This window comes from Danio aesculapii, chromosome 22, assembly GCF_903798145.1.
Source record: "Danio aesculapii chromosome 22, fDanAes4.1, whole genome shotgun sequence".
Lineage (NCBI taxonomy): Eukaryota > Metazoa > Chordata > Actinopteri > Cypriniformes > Danionidae > Danio > Danio aesculapii.
In genome coordinates this window covers 26,226,802-26,252,407 of record NC_079456.1, presented here as the reverse complement: position 1 = coordinate 26,252,407, position 25,606 = coordinate 26,226,802, and the positions used below count along the sequence as shown (strand labels likewise).

Here is a 25,606-nt window from a genome sequence, read left to right as displayed (position 1 = left end):
AATCCATAAAGTTTCAGAAGTGTTTAATAATATCTTTTGGAGGAGAAGATATGGTAAGAAAACACACACACTTTTTATTACACAGTGGTTAAGATTCTCCTGGTTCAGCAATGCTTGCAGTTGTAAACACAAATAGTGTGGCAATGACGACACAAAAAAACATCATGCAGCATTTTAAAGTAAGACTGGTCGAAAGTGCAATAGAGAGTTTTAAAAATAAAGGTAAATTCATATCTTTGAAAATGTAACACATTTAACTCTGTCTTGAGCGCTGTGCTTTGGAGGCGAGTCGTCTTATATCATGGTAAGGTTCAGCCACTAAAAGGGCAAAGAAAGTGTGTTAGAATATACAGTGCTCAGCATATATAAGTACACCCCTCACAAATCTATCTTTTAAATTTATATTTTTAATATGAAGCTATACAATATTATATTTGTGCATATACATTAGATTAATTAGTACTAAAGCCAAATCTGGAGCTTATCTAACAAAATAACTTATGATAACGGTCCAAAAAGTAGTACAATCAAATGTATAAGTTATAGACAAATATTAAATACAAAAAAAAGGAAATATTAAGAAAAGCAAAAAAAAAAAAAATAAAAAATAAAATTGTAGGTTGTAATTTATTTTGCAATATTTTTGCTTGATTTTAATTGTATTATCTTCAATTTCTGAATATATTTGGTGACTAAAATATTATTTTAATAAATATATCTGTTTAATAAATCTGTTTTGTTTAAATACACCAAAAAGCATTGCCTATATTCACTGAGAAATGGATACAAATATTAATTTTCAAAATAGGGTGTACTCAATTCTGCTGAGCGCTGTATTATTAACTTGATTACGATTATTGCTATTATCTAAATGTTTTAAATGTAAAGGGCTTTAAGTATGACAAACCTGATTAAAGTCCAGCTCAATGAAGCCACTTTTGTGAGGATCCAACCTTTTGAATGTCCCTGGAAATGAGATAATAATAATCAGAGAAGACAGTGATGTATAAACACTGGGTCACCATGTCCGCTATAAACAAGGTTACCAGGTACAAGTAATTTTTCCAGCAAAACTTCAAAAACGACTCTTGCGCCAAGCTGAAACTAGCAAACAACTATTCCATCGCGCCTTGCGCCGCATTGCGCCGGGTGCCCTAAGTCTTGAAGGCTGCTTTATTATATGCCTCCGATATGAGATGCAGATTCAGAATAACCACATTAGGTGGTTTTTAATTGGCAAATAATATAAATATTACAAACATAAACATTAGCTGAGCAGCATAAATTATAACACCAATCCTAACAACACGCATTGAGACAAGATTCCAGTGACAAGCAATTTGACTCTCTGTACAAAACGCCACACGACAGAAACATTTAAAGGGTCACGAAACACCAAAACGCATGTTTGAGATGTTTACAGTCATATATGTGTCCCACGCTGCTAAAAACACTATTAGGTCACACATATTTCACAAAAAAAGTGAAAAACAGTTGTTCTTGCGTTATTTCGAGCAATTTTGTTCTTCCGGTTAGAAAAGATCTTTTGAAGCTACGTCACGGCGATTAGATCCTTGTGTGTATTCCAGCGTGTAGACTGGATGTCTGTACCGGCAGGTACAACGTGACGTTTTTCATCATTAATTCATGAGAAAGACCTCCAAGTCTTTCCAGACCGCCAATCAGCACGCTCTAATGTGTGTGAGGTGCAACTTCAGTAATATGCATGATATCTTTGAAGACGGTTTTTACATGTTACAGTGTTCAGACGGCAGAGAGACATCACATTGTGTTGCCAAAACAAGTGGAAGAAGAAGAATCGATTGGAGACATGGGTCGTCAGTGTTGCATTTATAAATGTGCTGCAACAAGGGTTTTGTTTTCAATCACCCGCTATGAGAGCGCAGCTGGACTCACGTGTGGATTACAGTGCATGCGACAGAAATATGTTTGTAAAGAACATTTTAACCCTTGAGCTTTTTGTATTTGGAAATGGTGAAATCCGGATTTGCCACTTGGTGGTGATTGTCAGTTGATTGTTGATTGTCCTGTCTCTACAGATCTGGTAAGTGTGTGATCGGTGTTCTTTGTTTATGTGTATTTAGATGGCAAAGTTAGTTAGTATCGTCTGCATTACTCTTTCAGTTTTTAAAGACATACCTTAATCAAAATGATTTAGTTACCAAGTTTACAGTACATAAATAACACTACAATATTATGGGCTGAAAGATGCGCTGTAAATGCTGCTCTCCGAATGTAAACATCTTAATCAAACAATTACTGTCGTGTAGGATTTTCGCCACATTTTGTGACAGGATAATCTATACACGGCTTTCTGATGCGACCTACCGAGTGTATTTAAGTTACCGAGAAATGCAGAGTTTTTTTTTCTCCCATTCCCAGTGCAGTATCAAACATTCCAATAAAACTACTCTTCCAGCAGTTCCTCGCATCCAATATCTCAATTGTCATGGGGGGCATGCATGAAATGTTCCTAAATGAAAGTGAAAGTGCCAAACTGCAGTTAAAGTCGACAAACTAAGAATTTGGCAAATAATCTGATTACTGATGTCCATGTAAACATAGTCACTGTCTTTCTCCGCTGCCTCTATGTGTCGTTTTGCCTCTGTGAAAATCAGCATGTGCTCGAACCGAAAACTCCCATTTTTGTGCAAACCCTTCTCTCTTTCGCCACTTGACACTCCCACCTAAACAGAGCTGGACTCCCCCACTTTCCTGGCTTTTTTCAAACTAGAGGTGTGGAAACACCCTGCTGAGACTTTTAAATACATCCTACAACCCTCTGCAACACTGACTATAAGTGATGCTAACAGAATCCACAAACAATTTTCTATGCTGATTTCAGTGCCAAATCCTAAATGTTTGCTCTAAAATAAAGAGCGAAGAGACTTACTGAACATCATTTCAAGACGCATCAGGCAGGACACGAAGTTGTCAAAGAGGAGAGTCATGTCTGTCTCAGCATAACGTGCAACCATCAGCTGAAATAAAGTGTTATTAAGACAGAAACCTGAGAGAGAAAAGAGAACAGATGTCTTGAATGTTAAATATATCACCAAAATCAGATTTTACATGTAGATGTGCAACTTTGATGCGACTCACCAGCCTCTTTCAGTGCCAAACGCAGCTCCGGAGTGCTTATGGTTCCTGAGCTATCCAAGTCATTATGCTTATAAATTTCCTTGGGTGAATAAAATATTATGTTACACACTGTTAAAAATAACAAATGCTAATTAAGTTAAACACTTCAGCTGATCTCTTACAAGGTATCTCTGCACTTTCTTCCACAGAGTAGCAAACTCTCCCAGCCCCAGTTTTCCATTCCCACTGTCCTGAGATCAGTTAAGGGAAGCTGACAATACAACAACACATCAAATACTTGCAATTCCTGACTCAAGTGCTTACATCAAGTTAATGCAAACACAATAAATTCAGCTGCAGCTGAGAACAAGGATACATCCATGAGGTTCACCATGACACGACACGTATCCAAAGTGAAGGCACTCGACTTTATGTCAGTGCCTGTTGAACAACACATAAAATAGTTCCTTAGACTGATCCATCAGATCTTGAGTGAGAACTCAATGATGCAGAAGAACTTACGTTTCGCGATAATTTTGTTTAAGATGGTCATCAGCTCCAGAGGTGAGATTTCCATGTCCTAGAGAGAGGTACAGTATGCTTAGGTTGATCTGGCTTTTAGAAAATAAACATTGGCACTGTGGAATAAATGGTCTTCACTTACAGGTCCGGCAAGTTTTACGAACATCCCCCTGAACTTTGAATCAACTTGATCGTCTGAGACAGTCTCCTGAAAACAAAACGAGGTACAGTATGAAGGAATGGTCCTCGTTTAAAACAGTTTAATAAGATATATTATTATTATTATTGCTGATGTTCTATAATAAGAGGCAATTGAATCATTCTTTCATTAATTTTCCTTCGGCTTAGTCCCTTATTTATCAGGGGTCGCCACAGCGGAATGAACTGCCAACTATTTCGGCATATTTTTATGCAGTGGATGCCCTTACAGCCACAAACACAGTACTGGGAAACACTCATACACACTCATTCGCACACACACTCATACACTACAGACAATTTAGCTTACCCAATTCACCTATAGCGCATGTGTTTGGACTGTGGGGGAAACCGGAGCACCTGGAGGAAACCCACACGAACATGGGGAGACCATGCAAACTCCACACAGAAATGATAACTGGCCCAGCCAGGACTCGAACCAGCGACCTTCTTGCTTTGAGGTGACTGCTAACCACTGAGCCACCATGCCGCCTACATTTTTAATGTGATATATAAATTCTTGGTTTATTCACAATTGTTTAATGTGATATTGCAGTTTTCTGCGCTACATTTTTATTTATTTGCCAATGTTTCAAATGATATCGCAATTGTCCACAGTTTTATTCACTAACGTTTAATGTGCAGATGTTTTCTACATCATCGTGCTATATTCATAAATGTTTTGTGCAATTATACAGTTTTCCACATGTTAGTGCTTTATTCACAATAGTTTTACATATGCAATATTGTGGTTTTCTATATGGGAATGCTTTATTATAAGTTTAAAAAGTAAATTTTTACATATGTGCAATTGTTTTCTTTGATTTAGAAATTTTCACATTCTCTGCCTTTATTTACAATTGTTTTAATGTTTTTAATATGCAAATGTTTTATGATGTATTGCGATTTTTCACTAGTCATGGGAAGTTTGGATCATTTTATTGACTCTGACCTTTGAGTCTCGTTCATTGAGATGAACAAATCTTTTTGCGAGTCATTTCGTTCCTTTCGTTAAATTTGCCAAAATATTATTAAATTGAGTTGCTTCCAAAGTTATCTACAACTAGCCCAAACGTTGAGCACACTACACACAAATCATAACTAGAATGCTATAAAAAAGAGAAAATAATCATTTATGGTTTTGTCTATGATTATGTCAGTTCACCTCCTCTGACAGGTTTTCAAAATTGAGTAGTTTGTTCACGTCACACTGACAGTTCCACATAAGCTTAACCAAAGCACAGAGTCTGAGCCGAAAGGAGCCATGATTAGTTCATCTTTCAAGTCTTCTGGTTTTTGAGTCGTTCGTTCATCACGTGACAGCATGTAAAGAGAGATGACTCAAACCCAAGGACTCAAGAAATGAACGGATCAAATCTTTTTCTGGCTCTAAATCCATATGATTGGTCTCTATTTTTCACGCGATGTATGAAGGTCACCACAGCGAAATAAACCACCAACTTATCCAGCATATGTGTTACGCAGCAGATGCCTTTCCAGCTGCAACCCATCACTGGGAAACACCCATACACATTTGCATTCACACACATACTCTACGGCCAATTTAGCTTATTCAATTCACCTATGTCTTTAGACTGTGGGGGAAACCGGTGCACACAGAGGAAGCCCACGCGAACACGGGGAGAACATGCGAACTCCACACAGAAATGCCAACTGACCCAGCCGGGACTCAAACCAGTGACCTTCTTGCTGTGAGGCGATTGTGCTACCCACTGTGCCACCGTGATGCCTTGTCATTAACATGCATGTGCATTATCTCGCTCTTAAATGCTGCAAGCTTTAACTTGTCTATACCTTGGCAAATGACCATGGAATAAGCAGAATAATCAGCGGGTTGCCATTCGTTAAGGATTTTAAATGCATTCCTGATGCATTGGGTGTCTCCTGGCCTCCATTTCATGCATTTATAATACTTTAATGCACAGTAATTAGTTGATTATATGTTACATGTTTAATTTGATATTCAAAGTTTGTACATGACAATGCTTTTTACAGCTTTTAATGCAACACTCCAATGTTCTGTTGTTGTTGTTGAATGCAGAACTTTGGATGGTCTTTTAACAGCTTTTAAGTCTAGTAAGATACTTACATCAGGTAATTCAGCATCCACAGGGTCATCGCAATGTCTAGTAAGAAACATCAAATCATCCAGTCAAAAAAAATTGAATTAATATTTAAAATATGACATTTAGTCAGGAACACAAATGTGGTACGTTACTGTGTTTCGCTTTTGCTTTCAGAGAAGACGCGCAGGCAGAAGTCTCCGTCCTTGTTGGCTTCGAAGGTGGATGGTACGATGAGGTACTCTCCAGGAGGCAGATGGAAGCGCGTGCAGACCTCCCTCAGGTTAATGAAAGTCTCCGAGCGAGCTTTCTGTGCGTGTGTCAGGAAGAAGTTCTTATCCAGGTGCACTTCCCGCTTACCGTGAAACTGATGGAGACAATCGTCAGTCAGCAAGCCAGAAACATTCAAAACATTTATTATCCACCTTTTCCAGCATGTGACAAATTATGGGTTTGGGGAACTTCCATTTAAAAAAACAAAACAAATCACTTTAAATAGTAAGGTTGTGATACAATCAATGTGAGATGTATGTTTGACTTTGTGCTTCATTTTTATTTGTCATAAAAACCATGTTACGGTTCGTATTTTAACTTGTGTGTAAGTTATTGGGGTCTATTTTAACGATCTAGGTGCAAAGTCTAAAGCGCATGTCGCAAAAGCTTTAAGGGCGTGTCCGAATCTACTTTTGCTATTTTAAGGACCTAAAAAACACTCTGCACCCTGGTGCATGGTATAACAGGGTTGTGTTTATTCTCTCAATGAGTTATGAGTGTATTGTGAGCTTAACGTGCATTGAACCAATCAGAGTCTCATCTCCCATTCCCTTTAAGAGTCAGTTGCGTCGCGCCATCGCGCATTTGCTATTTACATGGCGAACTTTGTAAGTGGAAAAACTGAACACATCACTAGCGAGAAAACAGTTAAACAGACCGTCTGCAGCATGAGGATAAAGAACGAGCCTCCTCCATTCGGCCTCTTTACTTTCTCTTTCTTTTTACTTTTACTGTACTTTACTCCTTTACTTTTGTGGAGAATGAAATGGTGCACTCCACTGAAGACATCCATTAGCCTACATATTTATTTTTATTTAAGTGCAAAGATTTGTTTCAAAACTATTTCTAAATTCAGTTTTAATTTCCAGCAAATAAATAAATGAACAATAATAACGAAGTGTGGTCAAAAAACTGAGTTATATCCAAACACATGTCCTATTCTTATGCCCCAGTGAACAAATCTATATTTTATATTTTTATAACTTGTTTTAATTAAAGCAAATTTATGCATACAATAAATAATACTCATAATAATAATAATAACTTTATTCAAAGGCAAATTGTCATAAAGAAACTGAAAAAAGTGTTTTTTTATATTTATGTAGAAACTAATAACATTTGTAACATTTTAATCCTTCATATGTAAAGATATTTGTGTATTGCTGTACACCCTGTGTGTATTAAGCAATGTGTAAGCGTTTAGACCCGCACAGGTGCATAATTAACACACTCTACGCTGGACTTTAGACCAACTTTCAGTTGATAAATGGTGCGGTCTATTTTTGTTCCTCAAAATAGCAACGTGCCAACAATGCTCCTTCACACACCTCCTTTATAGACCAGCACACCCATGAGTCCACAAAGTGGCACAAATGGATTTGCTATTTAAACAACGTGGTGGAAACACATGAAAATTACTGTTGCGCTAGTCTGAAAATAGCAACAAATCACGCCAAACATGTCTTGCACCTTATTGTGCCGGGTGGATGATAGAGCCCATTGACTCTTTTAAAGCACAAAAATACTATAGTATGTCTAAACATGCTAAGTGAACATACTTGTTTATCTAAAAGACATGCTACAGTCAATTTTCTCCTTTGAAATTGTGTGTTGTCTCGGAATCTCTTTGTTTTGGCCTCTATACCAGTTTACCCAGTTATATTTCAGCACCCCTAGTTACCTTGGTGAAAAACAATCAACATAATGCAGATGGGTCCAAAAATGCAACCTCCAGAGGACATTAGCAACCTCTTTAGAGTTATAAAAATCCACATGAGTGGTTTTTAATTAGCAAATAATATGGATATTACAAACGTAAACATTAACTGAGCAATGTGGAGCAGCGCGTCCCTTCCTGTAATGTACTTGTGGGACGTTTTTCACCTCATGCTAATAAGCTTGTGTGGTAGATGCGACTGAGGTGAATGTTTTACTGATTGTCTACATGGAAGTTGCTCTCATAATTCACAGCATCATGGTGTGTGGGAAAAGTGAAAGGTTAGCCAAGAGAAAGTTCTAAGTAGTTTAATGCTTACCTCCCGGGGGAGCTGTGGATGTAAACAGAAAAAACATTATATTTAATGTTATTCTAATGTAATCTGGTAATTCTTTAGAAGCAATTATGTTCATTTCCTCATCATCATCCTCTTTTAGATGTCTCCACCCACCTCATAAATAGCAAAGCCGATAGTGTTCATATCTTCTCCCATTTTCCTCATGCGCCGGCGGTTCTTCTGAATTAGACCCACCACAAAACTGCAGCCCTTCTCCTTATCTTCAACATTTTCTTCATCCAGCTTCACCACAAATTGTGGATTCATCCAAAACGTGTCTGTAGAGCAATAAATGAGGCTGTCAGCAATTTTACATTTACATTCAATCATTTAGCAGACGCTTTTGTCCAAAGCGACTAACAATTAAGGGGTGATTCTACAAGAGGCAATACACACAAGAAGTGCTAATTATACAAAGGAACTGTTTGTGCTCAAAGAATTTATGTAAGAGTAAGGAGAGGGAAGGGTTTTTTTTATTTTTCAAAAAGAGAAAGAAAGAGTGTTTCTACAGGTGGTTTGTCAAGCCCACTCACCTGTGTGAGGCACACTCAGAATTAATAATGTTTTGGGGTTGGCATGTGGTGAGGTGGGGGATATTAGAGGGGGTCTTGGGTTTGTAGTTGTCATTTGAATGATACCAGTGAAACCGAAATCTGTCCACATGTACACAAAAATGATTCCGGGGCCATGTTCACCGAACTTTTTAGGGCTAGAAGTGGCTCCTTATTAATTTTATGCCAACATTTTTGTTAATTTATTAACTTTTTTCCTTTTATTTTGAAAGGACAGTAAGCAGACAAGAATAGAAGTTGGAGAGAAAGAGGGGGGTCAGGATCAGGAAAGGTCCATGAATCGTGACTGAACTCGGGACATCAGAACATGTGCAGTTCCGCTATGTGTCGACGCTCTAACATAGGCTATTGGTGCTAACTATTTATTGTTGCTTTATTTTAAGGAAACATTGTTCTTTACAATGTTCCTATTAATAAATCTCTGACAGAGGCCCTGCCGCTATCAGCCAATCACTGTGTGCATTGAAAATAAGCTGACATCATCTATAATAACAATGTCAACCCCACCCCAGAGCCATAGAGAGAGAGTTGTGACAACAGAAGTACAAAATGTTTGATTGTCACGTTATTCATGTGGACTCAAATAGTTCCAGGAAGTGCTTCGCGGTTAATTCAAATAATGTTAAGATTGCATTATAACCAGAGCTTGACGTTGACACCCGCCAACCCACCAAATATGGGTGGATTTCAGTTTTGGGTTAGACAGCCGCTCCCACTAGCCACTTTGGCTGGTTGAAAATAATTTTTAAATTGTAGTTTTCTTAAAAGAAGGGTTCGACAATAAGGATGGCCCAATATTCGTGCAAATGTGATTTTAGAATTGAGAAGCAGCACGACTGACAAAACGTATTGTGTTTGCGTAAGCAAAAGAAAGCAGGTGAATACCGAATGAGAGGATGATCACTTAGATGCATAGGTGATGTGATGCGTGCAACTGTTACATAATCGTGCACCCACAGTCCTGCTGCTTACAAGAGCTCAAGATTTACAAAATATATATATAAAGTTGAAATCATAATTATTAGCTCCCCCTGTTTATTTTTTTCCCCAATTTCCATTTAATGGAGAGATTTTTTCAACACATTTCTAAACATAATAGTTTTAATAACTCATTTCTAATAACTGATTTCTTTTATCTTTGCCATGATGACAGTAAATAATATTTGACTAGATATTTTTATAAGACACTTCTATACAGCTTAAAGTGACATTTAAAAGCTTATCTAGGTTAATTAGGTTAATTAGGCAGGTTAGGGTAATTAGGCAAGTTATTGTATAACGATGGTTTGTTCTGTAGACTATCGAAAAAATATAGCTTAAAGGGGCTAATAATATTGACCTTAAAATGTTTTTCAAAAAAATTTGATTTTATTCTAGCCGAAATAAAACAAATAAGACTTTCTCCGGAAGATACAATATTATCAGACATACTGTGAACATTTCCTTGCTCTGTTAAACATCATTTGGGAAATATTTAAAAAAGAAAAAAAATTCAAAGGGGGGCTAATAATTCTGACTTCAACTGTATATATCCTTTTGTAAGCACCAGTGGTCGCTGCTTTCGCTTTAATTATTCTTTGAACAGATTATTAACAGGCCCAACATTAACCATGTGTGCCTGATCATTCTTTCAATATCACACACTGTATGTTTTTTTCACCTGCTTTCTTTTGCTTAGTTATTTTTGCTAATATAGTTTTATTATCTTTTTACAATAGCGTTGCTTTAATATGAGATTGATTCCCCATTTACGTGTAGTTATATGGTGATCTGGGACCTTCAGCCAGGACAGACAACTGTGCATATTTTAGATACATGACAATAGCTCTTTTTTAAATGTCAATTTTTTTAAAGAAGTTTTGTTGAATTAAAAAGGGCTTTTCAATACATTTAACAAGTTTCCTAAACTCTTAACACGGTTATCACAACATCCGTCTTTTTAGGCAATACAATTAACAGATTTCTTGTTGTTTTGACACAAAATTTATACAGTTAACATAAATTTCAAATGCTTGAACTTCTTTTACACACAAACTCAACCAAGACCAAAACAATGTAATTTCAAAGTCAAATTTACAAATGCTTTCACACGGTATGTCAGAACAGATAACATCATGTCCTAAACAGAACTTCTATAGGCTAAAGTCAAAGTTAGCAGTTGTTCATATTGTCAATTGAAACACAAATATATTCCCTGTATTTTATTCCATTGCCAATGAGAAACGGCTTATTGCAGTAATGTAAATACATAAATCACAGCAGATTCTCATCTAGGAACTACACTCATGATCATATGTATTATCTAAAAGAGGACTCTTTGAGCTGATCTTGTGTGGAAAAGGAACAACAAGAGAACTCTTCCCACGCCTAGAGAAGATATCAGGTGTGATGTGGATGAGAACATGCAGAGCAAATGCTTTGTTTTTTATTATAATTGTGGTGCTTTTTCTGTTTGTATATCTTGCAGTGATGTCCTTTTGCAAATAGAGTCTGTACTGCAGCAATTCTGTGTCTGTATTTTTTTTTTTTTACAGAAACTGTACATTTTATAAAGCTACTCTGAGGTGGTCGTTAATTTTTGTATTGAATTTCTGCAGCAAAATAAACAAAATGCATGCATTTACTAAACCCAACAAAACAAAATTGTAGAGAGGCTTCAAATATAAGGGCAGAGCTGACACATAAAATAATGCAGTTTCTGTTATGTCAGCTGAGGATGGTGTTTGTTGTTTTTTTGTCAATGTGTTATGATTAACTAAATGTTCCTGTTGGAAGAGAACATGTGTTAGTGTTTTGAAGAATTATTTGATTTTAAATAATGTTTGCAGTGTTTTGTTAGACATGGTGTATTGTGTTTATTTAGTTTATTATTGTATTTTGAATATTAGTTTTTGGGGTTTAGTTTACAATGTGTGATTTTGAGCATGGAATTAACCGTTTTGCCCATTGTGTGTTTCAGGAGTGTTGGTGCGTTAAGAGTTTAGGCAACATGTTAAATGTATTGAAAAACCTTTCACAGTGATTGTAAACAACTGTAAAATTTGTGGCTAAGAAATATTTATTGAATTATTTTTTGGTGTGGTTAGAGATACATTTGGTAAATCCTTAATTTTGAGCCTAATTGCAATGTGACAGCCCATTTGCTCATGCACATTGAGCAAGCTTATACACAACACATACAAAAAGTGAAATGAATGAGGCATGTGGACACAACACAACATCTAAATCAAGCAATTTTAGCATGTCAAAGTCAAATTTATGCATGTAAAATATATTTTCCCAACAACAAAATTGTGGCTAGTGAAAATGCTGAGTGGCTAATAATTTTGGAAATCTACTAGCCACAGTGGCTGTTGATCAAAAAAGTTGCATTCAAAAATGTCAAGCCCTGGTTATAACCAGTGGCGGTGCTAGCTTGAATGGCACCCTGAGCGAACCACCCCATATATGCCCCCCCATCTCCCTCCTCCCTTAAGCTTATAAATAGTTGGTTTATAGGAGTGCAGTTCTAGTATGATTCTAGAAGGTTACATCTAGTTAATATAGAAAAGGACCATTAAACATGTACATTCTAAAAAATGTTTGTTATTTTACCCTAACTTTGGGGTAAATTATGGACAAGACCAGAATTGGAATTATTAAACATGTATATATTTATTATAAATATAATAATAATATTTATTATTATTATTATTATTCTACAATTATTATTATAAATAAATAACAGAAATCAATCCTAAATGTAACTGGAACACAATTAATTTTGACAATTCTATAAAATACAAAAAATATACATGTTTTATGGAATTATCTGTTCATAGACTTGACTCAAGGCCGAGAATTAATGTTATGAAAATGTACCTCCGTGCCTAATTATCCACCTTTTCTGCTTCTATAGGCATGCTTAGTCAAAACAAGATCATCATCATATTATATCAACTAGCAAAACTCACTGCGAGCTGACACCTGGTGTCATAAGTAACATAAAAGGCTGTTACTCTGGTTTAAGAGCACTCGGGCGGTGCGTATTTTAACGTGGTGCCTGTAAACAACCGGGATTCAGACCAGGAGGCGTGTGGAAATGGTTCTCTGTGCGCATATATCATTTTGCTTTGATCAGCTTTGTTTCAGTTGCACATAGAGAAAACAAACTTGTGCGTGCAAAAGACGCCAAATGTAAATGGCCACTAAAGTCTGTATTCTGGCATTACCACTCTTGGGATTAATACACTTGCATAAAGTAAAACATATCTCAAAGCTTACTGGGCGACATATGATTTTTACCAGGGCACGTTTTTGTTTTTGTTTTGCACCGGCTTCATGAGCCGCCATTGATTTTGAATACATGTTCTATTGTAGTAAATTGAGTTGTCGCAACTCTCTCTCTCTCTCTATTGGCCTGTTTCCACTGAGTGGTACGGTACGGTACGTAACAGTTCGGTGCGCTTTTATGGTCGTTTCCACTGTCAAAAAGTGTACAGAACCAAACCCCACTGGTTTTCGGCACCCTTTTGAAATGGTACCAAACACAAAAGGTGGAGCGACACGTGCAGCTGAACGCTAATTGGTTACAGAGATACGTCATGATCACGTGGAGCTAGCCAGAATGAAAACCAAGGAACCGCCATGTTTTAAATACACAGCCGAGACATTACATCGTACTACTATATGCATATAATAACGAGCCATGGATGACCCGAGCTCAAACAAACCTTGTCGTTGTCTTAATGTACAGCCACAAAGCCGAGAAGAACAAAATCTGCCGTGTCCTGTTGTTGTTTTACAAGGCCGTCTAAAAGTGCGAGCAGTTTTCGCTTTCTCGAACTTCTTGAGCTGATGATAATAACGTATGTGTGATTATTGAAGTGTCTTCGATGTCTGATCCTTTCAGAAAAGAAAAGGACAAACGCGAGAGTGAAGCATGAAAAAAAGGAGAAGCCTGACAAAACACAGGAGCAAATTGTTTCAGCAACCTGAATCGTGAACAAACTGCCATGTTTATCATCGCCTTTTGGACTATTATGAACTCTGAATGACAGAATAACTCTCTAACAGGAGGTTACATGTGCTGCTGAAGATTACAGATACAGATGAGAGGTTTGCACTGACTAGGCTATATGTTACGTGTTGTTTCTGAACACCAATAAGGACTAAATGTATGCTGTGTGTAGTTCTTCTGTAGTTGGTAACATAACGGAGACTGTAAGGGGCTGTATGTGTTCATGTATGTTCATTTATTTATTTATTTATTTTATATAATTACAGACGTTACAGTAGACTATTTTGCACTGTCATTGATCTGCAGTTATAATCAAATCTTGTTCATAGAAAGGTTCGTAATGAACATTTCTACACAAGTATTTTTGTGTGTAAAGCATCTGTTTTGTAAGAAGAGCTTTTCATATGATATGTGAACAACCCGTACAGCTTTACTGTAGACATTTATTCGAGTGAAAATGACGTTGACTGAAACTCTCTGTCCTACACCACGCCCACCAAAAGGGTACCCTTGGTCGGGGAATCGCAAGCCTGATAAAGCCGTACCGTACCGTACCAGTCAGTGGAAACGGGCCATATGGCTCTGCCCCACCCATAATCCTATTGTAAGTGTGTTTCAGCAGTTTTGTGAAGATGTTTTAAGAGAAACGTCTGCTCTTCAGTGTTTGGATTTCCAGCAGTAAAAACTAAACTGAACTTCAACTCTGAAAACTGGACTGACGCAGTTTCAATTTACTAGAACTTCTATGTTAAGCTGCTTTGACATAATCTACAATGTAAAAGTGTTATAGAAATAAAGATGAACTGAATTAGTAGTAAGATCAAATGTTTTGTCCCTGATCCACAAATCTTGGTGGGGTGTTTATGCTTTTTATGGCTCACATGCGTTGTTTCTGCAGCCCCCAGCAGTGGAGCCTTTCCTCCATGTGCCGTCATGGTTTGCCACGGCCCAATGTTTTACTGACTCATCTGTGATGGCATCCGGCGTCAGAGTGCATATCTCTATACGAGAGTAATTGGTGAGGAATTCTGAGAATGCCATCCTGTACAAAGGGAAAAACATACATGCAATGTAAACTTTATAGAAGCATTGGCATCTAGATTGCAATTGTATATAAGCATCAATATTAAATATGGATAACAAGTTTATAAGCGCACCAGAATTCACCATCCTCAGCGCTGGCGTCTGGACGCTCTGATGCCGCAACACTGTTCCATTCAGACGAACTATAGGGGAGATGGAAAACACTATTCAGATAACCAGTCCAGTGTTTGAATGGTGACCCTATCATCATCTCAAGTTCAAGACAAGTCCATTAAATCTATTAATTCTATAAAACTGTAAGTCTGATACAGTCAAGTTTTTATACACTTTATGCTCTAACAAATATTGTGTCATTGTTTGTCAACCTCTCAGGTGTCATGCCAAGGAATGTCAAGATTGCCATGACCGCCCAAAAAACAAGTCCAACCACAACTTTTACACAAACATTTCCCCACAAACAATGACTACCAGTTTGCAACATTCTTCCAAATATTTTCTCTTGTGAAACCACAATTTCACTTTTAGGTGAACTGTCTTTTTGATATCTACAGCAGCCTTGCTGATTCCTGAATAAACCAAACACTTTTGACTTCATGTTATTTTAATTCACAAACACCTTTCATACAGACCCAGAATAGATGGGGGCTTGTCTGGGATATTAACTTCAAAATTAAATATAAACAGTTGAAGTCAGAAGTATTAGCCCCCCTGAATTATTAGCCCCCCCTGTTTATTTTCCCCCCCAATTTCTGTTTAATGGAGAGAAGATTTTTTCAGCACATTTCTAAACATAATAGCTTTAATAACTCTTTTCTAATAACTGATTTATTTTATCTTTGCCATGATCACAGTAAATAATAATTTACTAGATCTTTTTCATGACACTTCTATACAGCTTAAAGTGACATTTAAAGGCTTAACTAGGTTAATTAGGGTAACTAGGCAGGTTAGGGTGATTATGTAAGTTACTGTATAACGATGGTTTGTTTTAAAAAAAAAAAAAAAGGTTAAAGGGGCAAATAATATTGACCTTAAATGGTTTATAATAAATTAAAAACTGCTTTTATTTTAGCCACAATAAAACAAATTTCAAAATAAAAAATAAAATAAAAAACTTTCTCCAAAAGAAAAAATATTATCAGACATACTTTGAAAATTTCGTTGCTCTGGTAAACATTCAATTCAATTCAATTCAATTCAATTCACCTTTATTTGTATAGCGCTTTTACAATGTAGATTGTGTCAAAGCAGCTTCACATAAAAGGTCATAGTAAATTGGAACAGTGTAGTTCAGTTTTTAGTGTTTAAGTTCAGTTCAGTTTAGCTCCAAACACTGAAGAGCAAATCTAGTGATGCGCAGCTCTACAGATCCCGAACCATGCAAGCCAGTGGCGACAGCGGAGATGGAAAAAAACTTCACTAATTGGCAAAGGGAAGAAAAAAAAACCTTGAGGGAAACCAGAGTCAGTTGGGCGCGACCATTTTAATTTCTCCGCTGGCCAAACGTCTTGTGCAGAGCTGCAGTCTCAGCAGTCACATTATTTGGGAAATATTTAAAAAAGAAAAAAAAGGGGGACTAATAATTCTGACTTCAACTGTATGTAAACTTGCGTATTTCTGAATAAGACTTTTTTTTGTAATTTTAGCAACATTTGATCCCTAAAGTCAATCCCTGACGTTGCCCTAAATTTCACAGACTAAGAAGCTGAATTTCCATGGCCTATAATGAACGTAAAAACAAGGAGGTTTTGTAAATATTAAATATTATAAATATTATATATTATAATTTTTTAAAATATATTAAATTGTAAATATGATCTATTATAAAATAACATATATTGTTAAATGTTCAAAATTGAATGTTATTTTTCATGAAATGTATAGCTGTTTAGAGACAATGGAATATTTACCTCAGTTTTGAAAAGAAATGAAAACACGTAGGGCTCTTTTTTAACGATCTAGGCGCAAAGTGTACAAAGCGTATGGCACAATAGCATTAAAGATGTGTCCGAATATACTTTTGCTATTTTAAGGACGTAAAAATATAGTCTGCGCCCTGGCGCATGGTCTAATAGGGTTGTGATTATTCTCTTAATGAGTTATGGGTGTGTCTTAATGAGCATAACATGTCTTAAACCAATCAAAGTCTCATCTCACATTCTCTTTAAAACTCAGTTGCGTCGTGCCATGGCGCATTTGCTATTTACATGGCGGACTTTGTAAGTGGAGAAACTGACCTCTTCACAAGCAAGTTAAACAGACAATCTGCAGCGTGAGGATAAAGAACGAGCCTCCTCCATTCGACCTCTTTCTCTTTACTTTTACTCTTTACTTTACTCCTTTACTTTCGTGGATAAGGAAATGATGTTGTACTCACTCCACTGAAGACATCTATAGCCTGCATATTTAATTTTGTTTGTTAAGCACAAAGATTTGTTTCAAAACTATTTCTAAATTCAGTTTTCATTTCCAGCAAATGAATAAATGATTGATAATAACAAAGTGTTATTTACACATGTCCTATTCTTATGCCCCATATGGTGATGCATACATCTCCAAAACCCAACAAGTGGACAAATCTAAACTTGTTTATATTAAAATATAAATTTGCATATGATAAATAATATTGCTACTAATAATAACATTAAACAAATGCAAAATGTTATGAATAAACTGAAAACAGCCCCCCGAGATGGAGGCAGTGTTTTTCTATTTATGTAGAAAACAATAATTTCTGTATCATTTATTCCCTTTTTTAAATTTGCACAGATGTACAGTATATTGCTGTACATCCTGTGTGTATTATGCAATGCATAAGCATTTGTACCTGCACAGGCACATAACTAACGCACTCTACGCTGGACTTTAGACCATCTTTCAGTTGATCAATGGCGCAGTCTATTTCAGTTCTTCAGAGCAATGTGCCAACAGTGCGCATTAACACACCTCCTTTATAGACCAGCACACCCATGAGTCCACAAAATGGCGCAATTCACGCAAATGTATTTGCTATTTCATCAACGTGGCACAAAACGTGAAAATCAGAGTTGCGGGGGTCTGAAAATAGCAACAAATGCCAGGTGTATGATAGGGCCTATAGTTTTAGAAGTGGTCATTTTGTAGCCAAAGACATTTTGCTGGCATAAATGCATAGTTAACAGGTACAGTTTAGTAACTGCATTAACCTCCATAATATTTGTTTTTCTCACTATGGAAGTCTATAGTAACAGGTTTTCAGCTTTTAAAAATATATTCTTTTGTGCAAAACAAAAGAAAGAAACTCGTAAAGGTTATAGCCGTTTGAGGGTGAGTTAATAATGAGCAAAATTTCATTTTTGGATGAAGAATTTCTTTAAATGATCAGATAAAAATAGCCTAACCATAACAACAGACAATACATACAAACATTTTGATTAAAAAATGGATTTACAAATGGGTTTATGTTACAGGGTTTATGAACGAGAGAATAATAATATAAAGTATATAGGCCTACATATTTTAGTTCGATGGGGACTGCATTTTTAAATGTGCATATATACCTACTTAGCATATTTATACAAACAATTTGTAGCCTACGTTTGGAACAACTTCATGCCATGAGGCATCAACAAATTCTATAAGTCATTGGAAACAAAAATGTAAAGCAATACAATAGTACTTGATATTAACTTGGATATTAAAAAAAATAATAATTTCCTTAATTTTTAGTGTCTGGAACAGACTTTTTAATTCCATGACCTGTGGTAATCCTGTATTGATTAACACAAATTCAGCAGTAATGAAACCGTACTTGTCGCTCCAGGCTCCAGTCCACTCCACCTGTCCCCAAGGGTTGCGCATACGAACTAGTTTTTCCTTGCGGCCACGATAGTTCACCTGAGACAAAAAAAAAGCTTTAAAAACTAAATATTTAAATTCTGTTATTTAAAAAATAATAATAATCATACCCTCAGTTGCCCCTGTGAGTGAGTAGGCGTGCCCTTTGACCAGCTTCTGACGAGTGATGGCTTCTGAATCAGCAGCACTAGTGATCTACAATAAAAATAGAGTGGGCGGGGCTTATGACTTAAAATTACATCTGATTGGGCAGATGGAAACTTAAATTCAAACGCTATTATTTTTTTCAGTCATTATTCTATTGATAATTGTTCCATAAACAGTTATCTATTTTGCTGCCCAACATAATACAAACATCCTGTCTAGTCATTTGTGAATGTCATAAATATAGAAATCTCACGTCGATGGAGCAGCCCAGCAAAGCTCCAGCCTCCAGGGCTTTCTGGATGATTGAAACATATTGGGCGGTGGTTTTCTCAGCTCGTAGCTCTCAGCAATGCCTCCAGTGAAGTCCTCAAAACCCTCGCTAGTGGATCCTCCAGACAGGGCTTCATAACAGCCGTTCACCCTGCCAGAAACCATAAAACCTGCTGTTAGAGTGTGAAATGACATGTTTGCACATGTTTGTAGGGCAAGCATACAAATATTACCAAGTTCTCTTTACCACAGACTTATTTAAATAATAAATCTAAAAACCCTATTATAAAACCCCACAGAAATAAAATCGTCTTTAATTTGCCACAGCGGAATGAACCACCAACTATTCCAGGATATGTTTCACGCAGCGGATACCCTTCCAGCTGCAACCCAGGACTGGGAAACACCCATACACTCCTGGAAACCGGAGCACCCGGAGGAAACCCACACCAACACAGGGAGAACATGCAAACTCGACACAGAAATGACAACTGGCCCAGCCTGGACTCAAACCAGCAAACTTCTTGCTGTGAGGTGACAGTGCAAATCACTGAGACACCGTGCCACCAATTTCAGATAATTTAATGCTGAAAAATTGAAGCTCATTCATGAAATCCCGTCTTTTAGGCTCCAATCAAGTGTTCACTAAGTGTTTATAACTTAAATCATGATAAATAACTAACTATAAGCATGCTGTAGCCAAAATAGGCTCAAGGGAAACGTGACATTGGCTACTTTTCTGCAACACCCTGAAAACAATACTTGTATCACCTACTCAAATACTCTAAACATAAACAAGTGTTAACAAAAACAAATGTGACACAAATGCATCAACAAAAATGTATTGTGTTTATGTGTGGCTTTGAACATAATATAGAAAATGAATCTATATAATATACAATATCATGTATTAATATTCTGTGTTTATGTATTTATACATGCAAAAAGCTGCACAAAAAGGCATGTTCATGGATAATCAGCTATGTGCTATGTGATCATATTTGTGAGAAAAATTACGTAACATATTAGTTTTATACTGTGTTAATTTCATCTAAAAACTAAAGCAAAACATGTGTATAAGCTGATTTTAAAAAGTTTTGAGTTTTTTTTTTCATTTCTAAATGACCAAAATTGATATAGATGAAGCATTTCAGCACAGAAAAGGAAAAATATGAAGCAAAAAACTGTGTACAAATGATCACCAACAGCAATATTACTGCAGTGGAGATGATTTTTTTGTAGGACAAAACCTGACACAATTCAGCATTTTAGCATTTTCAGTTCCTTTATTCTGGGGCTTTTGGTTATATGCCTGACATAAGAGCGGTGGTTAACACAATAGGCGGGTGTTAACACATAATTTGCAAAGTTAACAAAATGTTTTTTTTTGTCAAAGGAACCAAAGGTCCATGCTAACATACTGGTTTGGCCTAAAAGAAATGCATGACATAATTACACGTGGGCAGGGCCTTCTCATAGTTCCACATGATGGGGGTTTCAAAATGAATAGGTCAACAGCTGGTAAACGTACTCTTAGACAAACTAATAGCAACAAACAACAGATGGCTAACATGTTGTGTTCAGCTGGCAATGATAAACAAGAAAAAATAAGGGTATGTCAAATACTTTTAAAATAAAGCTAACATTAAGTTACCATATGCGCTGGATTAACACATAATACATAAAAAAGACACACCCGTATTCCTGAACACACCTGTGAAGCTTGTTCATCATGAATGCAAAGTTTGCGTTCAAATAATTTCCATAGAAACATCTAAAGCCCTGCTTTTTTTTCTTAGAAGGCAGGTAACTTTCTGGTTTGGGCACTTCTAGCTTAATTACTGTGATTAAAGGTGGGTGATGAACACAAGAAATAACACAAACAAACACTCACTTAGCATAGGCCTTCTCCAGCAGGGCGCTCCAGAACTCGTTTTCTCTGCGGAGTGAACGAACAACAGCTCGCCATCTTTCACCGGCAGCCGGTCATCAATGACCACATCCACCCACTCGCCAAACTGCCAGAACTGATAGATGAAGGTACAGACTCACATTTATCTGTTCGATCTCAAAATGTGCGTCAAAGAACAAAAAATGCCCACATACAAACAATGCGTTTGATACACGGCCAGAAAAATGTGGCTTTTTAGACATTTAGTATGGTGATCCCACATCGTTGGTTACACTTTGTGCATAATTAAGATTCTGAGATATCTATTAGCATTTCTTTTTACTATTTTTACTACCTTTACATGTAGTATTATATCTTATAATTTATATGTTTATGAAAAATGACACCCTTTTCAACTAAAAATGGAAAATACTATGTGTTGAAAAAACATGGTTGATTTTTTTTTTTTCTTTTTAAAATTTTTCACAAATTATGTTTAACAGAGCGAGGACATTTCACAGTATGTCTGATTATTTTTTCTTTTGGAAAATCTTAACTGTTTTATTAGAATTTGCTAGAATTAAAGCTGTTTTTAATTTTTTTGAAAACCATTTTAAGGTCAAATATATTAGCCCCTTTGAGCTATTTTTTTCGATAGTCTACAGAACAAACCATCATTATACAATAACTTGCCTAATTACCCTAACATGCCTAGTAACCTAAATTAACCTAGTTAAGCCTTTAAATTCACTTTAAAGCTGTATAGAAATGTCTTGGAAACAATATCTATTTGATACCCTGGAAATGGAAGATTCCAGCATAAGTGCCATCAAACTCCTGTCCTGTTGGGCACGACTCTTGCTCAAACATCTTCATTCTGTGTCAGGGAGGCAATAGCAGCCAACAGCCAACAGTCACCTAAAAACCAGAGCGACAGGAAGTGGCAACTGAGACTGTTCAAATCATTTTGTGGTCTGCAGACTGAAACAGACACATGAAGGCCAATGTTCCCTCAAGTATTTCTATATATCAGAGACTATGATATATATTTGCATGAGCAATAAATTCTTATAGGACATTCAAGTGGCCTGCAGATAAACAAGTAACGGGCACATTTTGAGGGAAGCAACAATTAAAACCAGAGCAGCCAATGAGTGCCGTTGTGTTTTCATGTCACGCAAGTGGTGAGCTGAAGGTCTCAAAAAGCGGAGCAAGAAAAACTCATGAGATTCTTGCTAGACAATAGGCCTGCTTTTTCCTGCAGTTTGACACAGTGCAGCATCGCATTAAGTGGGGCATGTTTTAATGTAGGACTTTACGGGATGAACGCAGCCCCGGGTTTCGTTTAACTGGGACAAAATCCATCTGGGCTAGTTGCTTCTAAGGTTGGATGGGTTTGCATTTTGTGCTTGGCTCAGCATAGCCGTAAACACAACAACAGGGGAACAAAACAGAGCAAAATAGAGTGAGATTGTGCAAGGAAGGGAAGGTTAAAGTTTGAAGTCCTCCATTATTGTCCATAACTTTATAAATGTTAGCAACATGCTAACACAAACACTATCTATCTATCTATCTATCTATCTAATCTATCTATCTATCTATCTATCATATCTATCTATCTGTCTGTCTGTCTGTCTGTCTGTTCATGTCTGTCTGTCTGTCTGTCTGTCTGGTCTGTCTGTCTGCCTGCCTGCCTGCCTGCTGCCTGCCTGCCTGCCTGCCTGTCTGTCTGTCTGTCTATCACTTGTCACTTGCAAAGCCTAAAATATAAGACATGTTAGCAATATATGCAAAAAGTATGCAATGACTTAAATATGTAGCTACTTAAAGCTGTTAAGAATGTGTTTTCAACATACTAATAATGTGCTAAACATGCAAGTAATATGCTAAAACATGCTAACAATGTGTTATACCCAAACATCCATAGCAAGTCTAGAAAATAGCAAAAACAACTTAGTAGCGACATGGTAACCGTTGCCACAACATATTATAACTTTAAAACATGCTACCAATACTCCAAGTATGCTAATAAGCATAATTAACAAAGACCTTAGCAACCACCCATCTAAGTTTATCTAACTCTTAGTAATTCTGGTGTTGTTTTTACTTTAGCTGTTGAAATAAAATGTTGCCAAGTAACATTATAATGGATTTTGGAAGCTAACAATTATCATATAGCCTTAGCCACAAAAGCAATCTAACATAGCAACATAAAGTTGTTAGCAACACATAAAGATAACACTTAGTTCAAGCTTTTTAGCTTATTATTCATATTTTACTTTATTCTATTTAAGTTTTATTCAATTAGCTATATATATGCTATATATATATTTTTTACTATTGTTGTTTTAGGTAACCACGCAACTGGTATTAGCACCTAAGTTAAAAGCATTCTTCAAAAACGGCTAGAGCCCGACCCTTATTCGAGGAATGACTTGTTTAAGAGTATTTGCTGTCAAATTACAAAGAAAAAGTGGCTTTACCCAGAAGTTACAAGTAACATCCATTACGTAATCACACAACTCTTGGGGAAAAGTAGCAGATTTACACCATATTTACCATATTCACAATACATCTATGAGAAATCAGCTCAATCTAGGGTTACTTGTTTTCTTTTCTGTCAGTTTTTACATTTAGATGCATGACAATTGATTTTGATGAATGCCAAAATAAATTTTACATACAAATTAACATTTTACCATCTTTTTTCTATATAACAATGTAGCTGATTGTTACTTTTTATAATGAATCACAACAGGACTAGGTAGGGGTTACCTAAGAAATTGTGTAGTGTTCATTGAGCCTCAATTTAAGCTGAATTTCTGTTTAAGCTGATACATAATATTGACTTGCAGGTGTATGTTTAAAGAATTAAGATAAGAACAGGAGCGCCAGAGAGGAAATGTGTGACTCAGAGTGTTCAGTGTTGACTTTGAGGGTATAGGGTGTATGATAAATGGGTTCGACAAACACGCAGGATTAAGACAGAGACATTAATTCTCTACAGAGAGATAATTTTTTTTGTTGTTTTACCCAAAGCTCCTTGACAGATATCCGTTTTTGTGGCTCCACCGACGATGAAGCGTGGTTTTGAGCATAGTTCCTGTAAATAACAGAGAGAGTGAGAGAGAGATATTGTATTTTAAATGAACACTTTGAAAAAATATGCTACATGATTTGCACTCAATGAAACATTTGCAAATTTAACAGGAACTAAAATTAGTTAAAATTTACATTTACAAAGTATTTACAAAATGTATTCACTAAAATGACATTCTGCATCTATATAACCACTTAATTGTTTATTGAACCAAACGGAACAGAAAGCAGAGGATTTGTTGATGTCTGGACTATGTGAAGTCTTCCGAAACGAATAGGCTATATTGTACATCAAAACAATAAGCTAATAATTAGGCATATGCACGTTTTTAAAATGCAGTTACACGCCAAAACAAAATATGTAACCTACATATTTTATTTAATAATTTTCTGGTTCAATCCTGCTTTAACATGCAATTTTTAATAAAATAAAAAGTGTGCTATTTCCCGTTTAAACACAAACACGAACGATGCCCACAGGATGAAAACTAGCCAACTGAGTCCATACCCCAGGCCTTTTCCATACTAATCCTCTGGTTTGGACGAGTTGGGTCCGAGTTCTTTAAAGCCCAGTGATTCGTGAGCGGCGGGGAAAGTCGGGTCTGAGAACAGGGTCCCTCTGGCCCTGCACTCGCTCCTGAGCGCCTCGAAGTCCTGGTTTAGGTATTTGGGTGGCATTGGCATTGGTTCCAAACCCTGCAGCCAGCGCTCTCTTCTTGGCCACAGTAGACGCAATTCCTGCCATTTTCCGGTTCTGAAGAAGCCCCCAGAAAACTGAGAAGTTTGCAAATGTCTTGATCCTTCAACTAATTTATTGTGACTCTCCGCCCTGAACTTTTCAGGCGTGGTCAGGCTGTCATGAGCGCGTTATTGCGCGTTTTTACGCATACAGTGAAGTACAGGAAGAGTGCCTTATTTAAAAAGCACGACCCTATATCTATTTACAACTGTATATAACTGATCAATAGCCATTGTAGATGTGCACTACAGAATAAATAACCTCTATTCACGTTTTAAATAATGCAAGTAAAGTTATAGTTTGCAAACTTTTATCGCAAGCGATTTAATGATACATCGGCGATGTCAGTCACAGTGAAATGAGTAGAGCAGAATTTACTTTAAATAAGGTACTTTTTCGTAGTCTGTGTGCAGAACTCGGGCGCATACTCTTCCAGATGTTTATTCTGACATTTTCTTCCTAACGGTAGAGATAAAAAGCTCAACACATCAGCTGTACAACAGCTCTATCTGCTGGATGTTGACGATAGTGCAAGAGAGCGTCGATTTAAAGGGGACAGTTCACCCAAAAAATACAATTCTGTCATAATTTACTCATCCTCCAACGTGTGCTTCTTTCCTGTGTTGAACTCAAAAGAAGATATTCTGAAGAATATTGGGGAAAAACAAACAGCCATTAACTTCCATATTATTGGTCCTGCTTGGATGCCAATGGCTGCTTTTACTAAAATTCATTCATCATTCATGTTCCTTCGCTTAGTCCCTCTGAGGTCGCC

General features: G+C 36.6%; 1 pseudogene; it reads right to left on the bottom strand.

Moving 5' to 3' along the window:
* Positions 1 to 6: 6 nt before the first annotated feature.
* On the bottom strand, positions 7 to 24,899 carry LOC130216065 (calpain-2 catalytic subunit-like; annotated as a pseudogene).
* Between the last annotated feature and the right edge of the window lie 707 nt (positions 24,900 to 25,606).